This window comes from Oryctolagus cuniculus, chromosome 9, assembly GCF_051225735.1.
Source record: "Oryctolagus cuniculus isolate XC-2025 breed Fujian yellow rabbit chromosome 9, ASM5122573v1, whole genome shotgun sequence".
Lineage (NCBI taxonomy): Eukaryota > Metazoa > Chordata > Mammalia > Lagomorpha > Leporidae > Oryctolagus > Oryctolagus cuniculus.
This window is the reverse complement of record NC_142875.1, coordinates 2,326,703-2,334,186: the sequence shown is the minus strand read 5'-3', so window position 1 is coordinate 2,334,186 and position 7,484 is coordinate 2,326,703. Positions and strand designations below refer to the sequence as shown.

General features: G+C 61.7%; 1 long non-coding RNA gene across 1 annotated transcript; it reads left to right on the top strand.

Moving 5' to 3' along the window:
- Window positions 1-398: 398 nt before the first annotated feature.
- On the top strand, window positions 399-3,119 carry LOC138843672 (uncharacterized). Its single transcript, XR_016212670.1, has 3 exons — window positions 399-506; window positions 1,864-2,483; window positions 2,525-3,119. It is a non-coding gene; the product is annotated as an uncharacterized LOC138843672 (long non-coding RNA).
- The last annotated feature ends 4,365 nt before the right edge of the window (window positions 3,120-7,484 follow it).

Here is a 7,484-nt window from a genome sequence, read left to right as displayed (position 1 = left end):
AGCGGCCGCGACGGGACCAGCAGTGGGCGGGGCCAAGGCGGCGGGGGCGGGGCCTGGCTGGAATGGGCGCCTGGAACGGCCTCGACGGGGCCGACATGCGGGCGGGGCCAAGGCGGCGGGGGCGGGGCCTGGCTGGAATGGCGCCTGGAACGGCCTCGACGGGGCCGACTTGGGGGCGGGCCCAAGGCGGTGGGGGCGGGGCCTGGCTGGAATGGCGCCCGGGGCGGCCGCGACGGGACTAGCGGGGGCGGGGCCAAGGCGCGGGGCGGGGCCTGGCTGGAATGGCGCCCGGGGCGGCCGCGACGGGACTAGCGGGGGCGGGGCCAAGGCGCGGGGGCGGGGCCTGGCTGGAATGGCGCCCGGGGCGGCCGCGACGGGACTAGCGGGGGCGGGGCCTGGCTGGAATGGGCGCCGGCACCGCTGGGCGGGCGGCGGCCGTTTCGCCCTGAGGAGAGGCGGAGACCGCCCTTCCGAGAACGACTCCGGGCGCCGAGGGAGGGCGGGAGGTGGGTGTCCCCGCCCCGCGGGCAGCGGCCCGCCCGCGTGTCCCGGGCCGTCGCGAGGCGGGCTTGTTCGTCCCGACGCGCGCCAGAAGAGATGGGTCAGCAAGGAGGGGACGTTTTAGAGGAAAAGGCCGCCAAACCACCAGTGCAGTGCCGGGGGCACCGGGAACAGCCTGGCCGCACCGGACCGGCCTTCCGATGCTGCTAGTCCTCCAGAAGCGCCCCGTGGGGGGCGCTGGGAGAACTGCGGCCAGGACGCGTCCAGCGCGGTCGCGGGTACCCGGGTTCTCGGCCGGGGCCCCAGCTCCGACCCCGGCCAAGCGCGGGTCTCCTACAGCTGCGGGGCGAGGGGGCCTGCATCTCTTACCTGCAGACTGAGCTGGTTGGAGACGGGGTCCCCGCACGTGAGAGAAGGGAAACTGAGGACTCGCGCGTGCAGACGAGGGCTCGGCCAGGGTGGACTGCGGAGGAGCACGGCTGGGCACGGGCCACGCCGGCGGGCGCGGGTTGAGGGCCGCGGGTGTCCGGCTTCCAGGGAGGAGCCGGGCTCTCGGCTCCGGGAGCGTGGGAACTGAGGAGTGCGGGCTGTGCCGTGCAGGGTGGTGGGATGTGGCTGGCTCAGACATCTCCCCGCTCCTCGCCCTCTCTCCCTCCCCCTCCCCCTCCCTCGCCCTCGTCCTCCCCCTCTCCCTCTCTCCCTCTCTCTCTCTCTCTCCCTCCTCTTCCTCTCCCTCTCCCCCACCCCCTCACCCTCTCCCTCTCTCCCTCCCTCCCTCCCTCCCTCCCTCCCTCTCTCCCGTCTCTCCCTCTCCCTCTCCTCCTCCCCCTCTCCCTCTCTCCCGTCTCTCCCTCTCCACCTCCCCCTCCCCCTCCCCTCCCCCTCCCCCTCCCCCTCCACCTCCACCTCTCCCTCTCCCTCTCTCCAGCCTTGCCATTCTCCTTGGGTCCAGGGCAGCGCCCAGCCCGTGTGAAGTCCTCAGTCCACATCTGTTGAATGACATGAAATGGAAGAGTATCTCAAATAACTTGGTAGACAGCTGCCCCTTTCTGAAGCGGAGCGCTGCAGGCCCGCGGTCTCAGTGGTAAAGACGCTGAGATTCTAGACTCTTAGTGATTGTGCTGTGTCTTACTTGTGTTTAACAAGAAGCGGTGAGCACAGATACCCCTTCAGACACAGGGGCCTGGGTTCCACACAGAACCAAGGCCAGAGCTGCCGTCTGGTGTCAGGCTGGGGAGGGGAAACAGGCAGGTGCCCCTCCTCAGGGGACCAGGCGGGGGTGGCCATCCAGGCAGACCTGGCGCGAGGATGACCCGCAGGCGGCTTCCTGGCACCCTGACCTTTACTCTGGTAACCATGCAGCCCTTTAAAGTGTCTCCAGCCGCTTCCCAGATTTGCCCGTGCCGTGACCACAGAGAACGTTCCCAGCGATCCTGGCTGTTATTAAATGTGCTTGGGCAGACCCACCTGTGCGCCCCGGGCGTCGCTCGCCGCCACCCAGCACAGCTGTCAGGCTCCAGGCCACGGCTGCCGCCTGCCGCCCGCTGGACCGACCCTCGGACCCGGGCGCCTGAAGGCACTCGGACTTCCCTGCCCCTGAAATCACCCCTGTTGTACTGATTCCTGGAGAACGTTCCAGAAGCAGGAGCTTCAACCTGATTGGAATCTCCACGACCTGGGAAGAGTCCTCATAGCCACCGTGTGTTCTGGTGGGACTCGGGCTGTGAAGTCAGCATGGCTCTCTCAATGGATTCACCGCGTGAATGCGGGAGCACCAGGGCGCAGGGAGCGAGAGGAGCGGACCACTGCGTCGCAAGGGCCCGGACCCCACGAAACGCCTGGCTGTGTGCCCCCCCCGCACCCCAGCCTCCCGCCCGTTCCGACGTGAAAGCAGCCTCCAGAAGGGACTGTGGGGCATTTGGGGAGGCAGCCTGGGACGGCACAGAAGCCCAAGGAAGCAGCGCAGCCCCAGCGTGGGGGAGGCCCCGGGGGCTGCTGCTGGGCCCATTAAAGCCATGGGGAGGCCCCGGGGGCTGCTGCATCTGCCGCCAGGGAGCGCCGTCCAGGTGTCCCTTGCGGGAGGGACTTTCTTTGCCTGTGTGGCCGAGCTTCCCCATGCAGTGAGGGAGACAGTAGCTACCCCGTCTAGGTAGAGGGCATTGACAGGGTCAGGGGAGATGCCGGCAGCAGGTGTAGGTTGCGGACTGTTCACCAGCAGTCTATAGAAATCTCAGCTAACAGGGCCCAGCCAGTTTAGCCACCACCTGTGACGCCAGTTTGAGCCCCAACTGATCCACTTCCAATCCCGCTCCCTGCTAGTGTGCCTGGGAAAGCGGTGGAAGACGGCCCACGTGCTTGGCCTCTGACGTGGGAGACCTGCACAGAGTTCAGCTCCTGGACTTTGGCCTGGCCCAGCCCTGGCTGTTGTGGCCATATGGAGAGTGAACCAGTGGATGGAAGATCTCTCTCTCTCTCTCTCTCCCTCTCCCCCTCTCCCCCTCTCCCCCTCTCCCCCTCTCCCTCTTCCCCTCTCCCCATCTCCCTCTTCCTCTCTATATGTAACTCTGCCTTTCAAATAAATAAATAAATGTTTTTTAAAAAAAGATAAAAGAAAGAAATTATCAACTCCCAACTTGACTCTCACTGGCATTAAACATGACAATAGGTCTGATCTGATTTCATCATCATTTAAAAAAAATCATCTATTATTTTTCACTTTATGTTTCTGTGTGGGAGCAAACTGTTGAAATCCTTACTTAATGTATACTAAGCTGATCTTCTGTATATTAAGATAATCGAAAATGAATCTTGATGTGAATGGAAGGGGAGAGGGAGTGGGAAAGGGGAGGGTAGTGGGTGGGAGGGACGGTATGTGGGGGAAGCCATTGTAATCCATAAAGCGTACTTTGGAAATTTATATTCATTAAATAAAAGTTAAAAAAAAAAGATAAAAGAAATCTGAGCGACCAGGTCTTTCTGATTTTAGCTCTCGCCATTAAGTTCTTTGTTTTTCTCCAAGGCTGGATCTCAGTGGTTACGGCCCCCAGGGACTTGATTGCCAGACACTGGCACCACTCTGAGTGCACACCTGGTGCCGAGTGCCCGCAGGGCTTCCTCTTGCCCTGCTCCTTGGACCCGTGGCCCCTGCAGAGGGAGGGGCAGTGCCATCTACAAAGGCCACCGATGACACTGCATTCTGACCTTGGTAGGACACTGCTTTCCTAGCCCTTCACCCCAAGAGTAGGGTGGCCCTGCCGTTAGTCCCCACTGTGTAGCAGAGGAGCCTGGGCCCCCGACACTCGGGTCAAGACGAGGAGGCGCTCCTGGGCAGAGGACCGAGATGCGGGCACGTGGCCGCTGAGGCCCGCGGCCACTCTGCTGGCCCCTCACTGCAGCCTGCCTCTGCGGAGCGCTGGCCCAGAAAAGCCGGGGTGAGGCTTGAGCGTGAAAGCAGGGTGGGAGGGGGCGAGGGAGCACAGCCAACGGCGGCGTGGATCTCAGCGAGGCCTGCGGGGCACAGCCGCTGAGTGACACAAGCAGGTCTGGCCTTTAATGACGTCAGCTGCCAGAAACGCCGCGGACCATGCAGCTGTTTGCCGTCGGTTACCCAGGGGTCCATGTTCAGAGCCCCACCGGTGAGGACACGCTGAACAACACGGCAGAGGGGCCGAGGGCGTGGTGGGCAGCGCACCGCAGGGAGACGCGGACACTCAGTGTGGTGAGGTCGCTCCAACAGTCCTTCCTGCCTTGCACCTTGCAGGCCCCGCCCATCTCTGCCTCCCTCCCCCAGCCTTGGGACTGGTGTGCGCCCATCTCTGCCTCCCTCCCCCAGCCTCGGGGACCCATGTGCGCCCATCTCTGCCTCCCTCCCCCAGCCTTGGGACTGGTGTGCGCCCATCTCTGCCTCCCTCCCCCAGCCTCGGGGACCCATGTGCGCCCATCTCTGCCTCCCTCTCCCAGCCTCGGGGACCGGTGTGCTGCCACTGGCTCCCAGTCCTCGCTCAGCCTCTGCCGGGAGCAGCCCTGGCCGGATTCACTGCAGACTTTCCCAACCGCCAGCCCCAGGCCCTGTCTCCAGCCCGACTGTATTCTGGCTCTCAGGAGTTGGCCACTGCTCCTCTTTGAGACGTTTTGTTCTCGTGGCTTCTGCAACACCAGCCGTCTTGTCGGACCTCTCAGTGGTCCAGGCCCCCCGGGCAGGGCCTAGATCCTGCCTGGGTCGTCCGGATTCTCTCCCTAGGCAAGGTCATTTAACCCCACATCTTCAGATGCTATTTATATGCTGCTGATTCCGGAATTTGTGCCTCCAGCCTGGCCTCTCCCCGGAGCCTGGGAACCATAAATCCGGTGGCTGAGTTAATATCTCCTTTTGGATTCCTTGGCGGCGTCGCCACTTGGGTCCCGGATGAGATTCTTGAGTCACTCTCCCCGCACCTGTCACCCCTCCCACACACGGGTGTTGTTCTCCCGCTCCGTAAACGACACCGGTGGGTTTCCAGTGGCTCCGGTCCAGCCCCCTGGGATCAGCACCCCTGACTCCTTCCTGCAGCCCAAGGCCGGCCCCCGGGGGGCTTCTCCTCCCACCCCCACCCGCACTCTCTTGCTTCACCCGAGGCAACAGCCTCCCAGCCGCTCCCGGGCAGCAGGCAGATCCAGAGACTCAGCTCCCTGATGGGCACTGTGACTTCAGCCCGGCTTTTCCTGGCTTTCCGGTCATGGTCACACGGGCCTCTTTCTTCTTTTCTGGAAATAAGTTCCACGTGCTGGGAAGGGTCTGACCCAGGACTCACAGCTGCCTGCCCGTCTGTCCGGCCTCAGCTCAACGTGGTCCCTGCAGAAACCTTTGCCCCGGGCACTCACTGGACTCGGTTTTCCTGTGCCTCCGGCCGGCTGCCCTTCTCACACTTGCCACTGCGGTGACCATCTCGTTCACTGCCCTGGCCGCACTCGGCAGACATGCCCCAGACGTGTCCATTGATTGATGTAACGAGTGGCGTGCAGTCTCGCCCAGCCCACAGCGGAGTGGCACCTTCAGGAATCGGGCTCTCCGCTGCTTGTCCCCCGGCCCGAGCATCCTTGCGAACCTCTTCAAATGGCTGCCGGAGGGCGGCACCGGCTGCACAGCCCAGCCCACGAGCTGCCAGCCCCTGCGGCTTTCTGGGCACCATCCCCACGCTGTCGGTTGGAGCTTAGTTTGAGTGTCCCCCAGGCGCCCCTGTGCTACTGGCTTGGTCCCCAGAGCCCCTGTGCTACTGGCTTGGTCCCCAGGCGCCCCTGTGCTACTGGCTTGGTCCCCAGAGCCCCTGTGCTACTGGCTTGGTCCCCAGAGTGTTGTGTTAATGATGTGAGGAGTCAGATGGGTTAATAGATATCAGGGAATCCCAGTGGAATATTTTCTTTAGCAAGAACAAACAGGCCGCCCTCCTTCCCGGGACTCTCCAAATTTACCAAGAGTAGCAGGACACTCCGCTCTCCTGAGCCCGCAGCTTAGTTATCTACCCGACCCTTCGCAGGCCAGCCAGGACGCGGAACTGTAAATGAGGTCTTCTGATGGTTTTGTCCCCGCCTGGTAACCGAATGCCAATCTAGTCGTCAAGTTTTTTGGTTTATGTCCTTTGATATTGTACTTAAAGCTGACAGCCACCAGCCCCTTTGGGTTTTCCTCTCTGGGGAGCCCCTCTCCAGGCCGCTCTGGCTGGAGGCCTGTCGCTCCCCGTCTTCGTGGAGGAACAACATAGGACCCTGTGCTGTTCTTTTGTCTGCTCGGCCCTCCCCGGGTTTGCTGCTGGTTCTTCCCGGGTTGGCTACCGTCCCTTCCACCTCCGTGGAAGGGCGGTTCCCCCTGCCACTTTCCCCACTTCCGCGGGGGAGTGGCACACCGCCGGCCGGCTCTCTCGGGGGCTGCACAGGTGTTCCTTCAGATAGATGTTCCCCTTAGATGTTCCTGGTGCATGTTGTCTCTCTCCTCCTTTATAGTCCTCTTCCGCCAATCCCAACTCGGCTGCCCACACGCCGAGTACGCTGCTCTCCTCCAATCAGGAGCAGGATCAGCTCCTGGAGGTCATCACTCAAGTTGGCAAGAGGCAGCTGTGTAGAAGCTGTTTCTCCCTTCTCAGCACCATATTGTGGGAGAGCAGATGCATAGAATAAGTCTTAATTCCAGTAACTCAGTCCAGTCCGAGTTGCTCCCCACAGATCCCCCTTTCTTTTTATTTTTGGCGTTGATACGCGCCTGTCTTCGGTGCCCCGTGGCACACACTCTGCTCTGCTTGCTAGAGTTGCCCACAGGTGCTTACAAGTCCTATCAATCAGGCAAACCGAATCCGGGTCCTCTCTTCGCCATGTTGTGAGGAGGTTTTTAGGCGCTGATGTGTGCCTGTGTTCGGTGCCCTGCAGCGCATGCTCTGCTCTGCTAGAACTGCCTGCAGGTGCTTACAAGTCCTATCAGGCAAACCGAATCCAAGCCTTCTCATTGCCATATTGTGGGGAGACTTATTGGTGTTGATTCGTGCCTATCTTCGGTGACCTGCAGCTCATACGCTGGCCGAACTGCCTGCTGGTGCTTACCGCTTTACTAATCAGGCAGACCGAATCCAAGCCTTCTCATTGCGGTATTGTGGGGAGACTTATTGATGTTAATTCGTGCCTGTCTTCGGTGACCTGTGGCGCATAAGCTGCTAGCCGCCCACAGGTGCTCACCACCTCCCTAATCAGGCAGACCGAATCCAAGCTCTCTCATTGCCATGTTGAGGGGAGGCCTTATTTTTCTCTATTTCTCTATCTCCGGGCATTCCTATTTCTCCTATTTTACTTCTATCTACCAGCATTCCTATTTCTCTCATTTTACTTCTAAACTTCTGTTTCTCTTATCCCTGCGGCTTCCCGGCGCCCGCCCCGAGGCTGCTTCTCGGCGGCTTCCCGGCTCTGAGCCGCTTCAGCCCGTGCTTCTCTCATCTGTGCGGCTTCCCGGCGCCCGCCCTGCG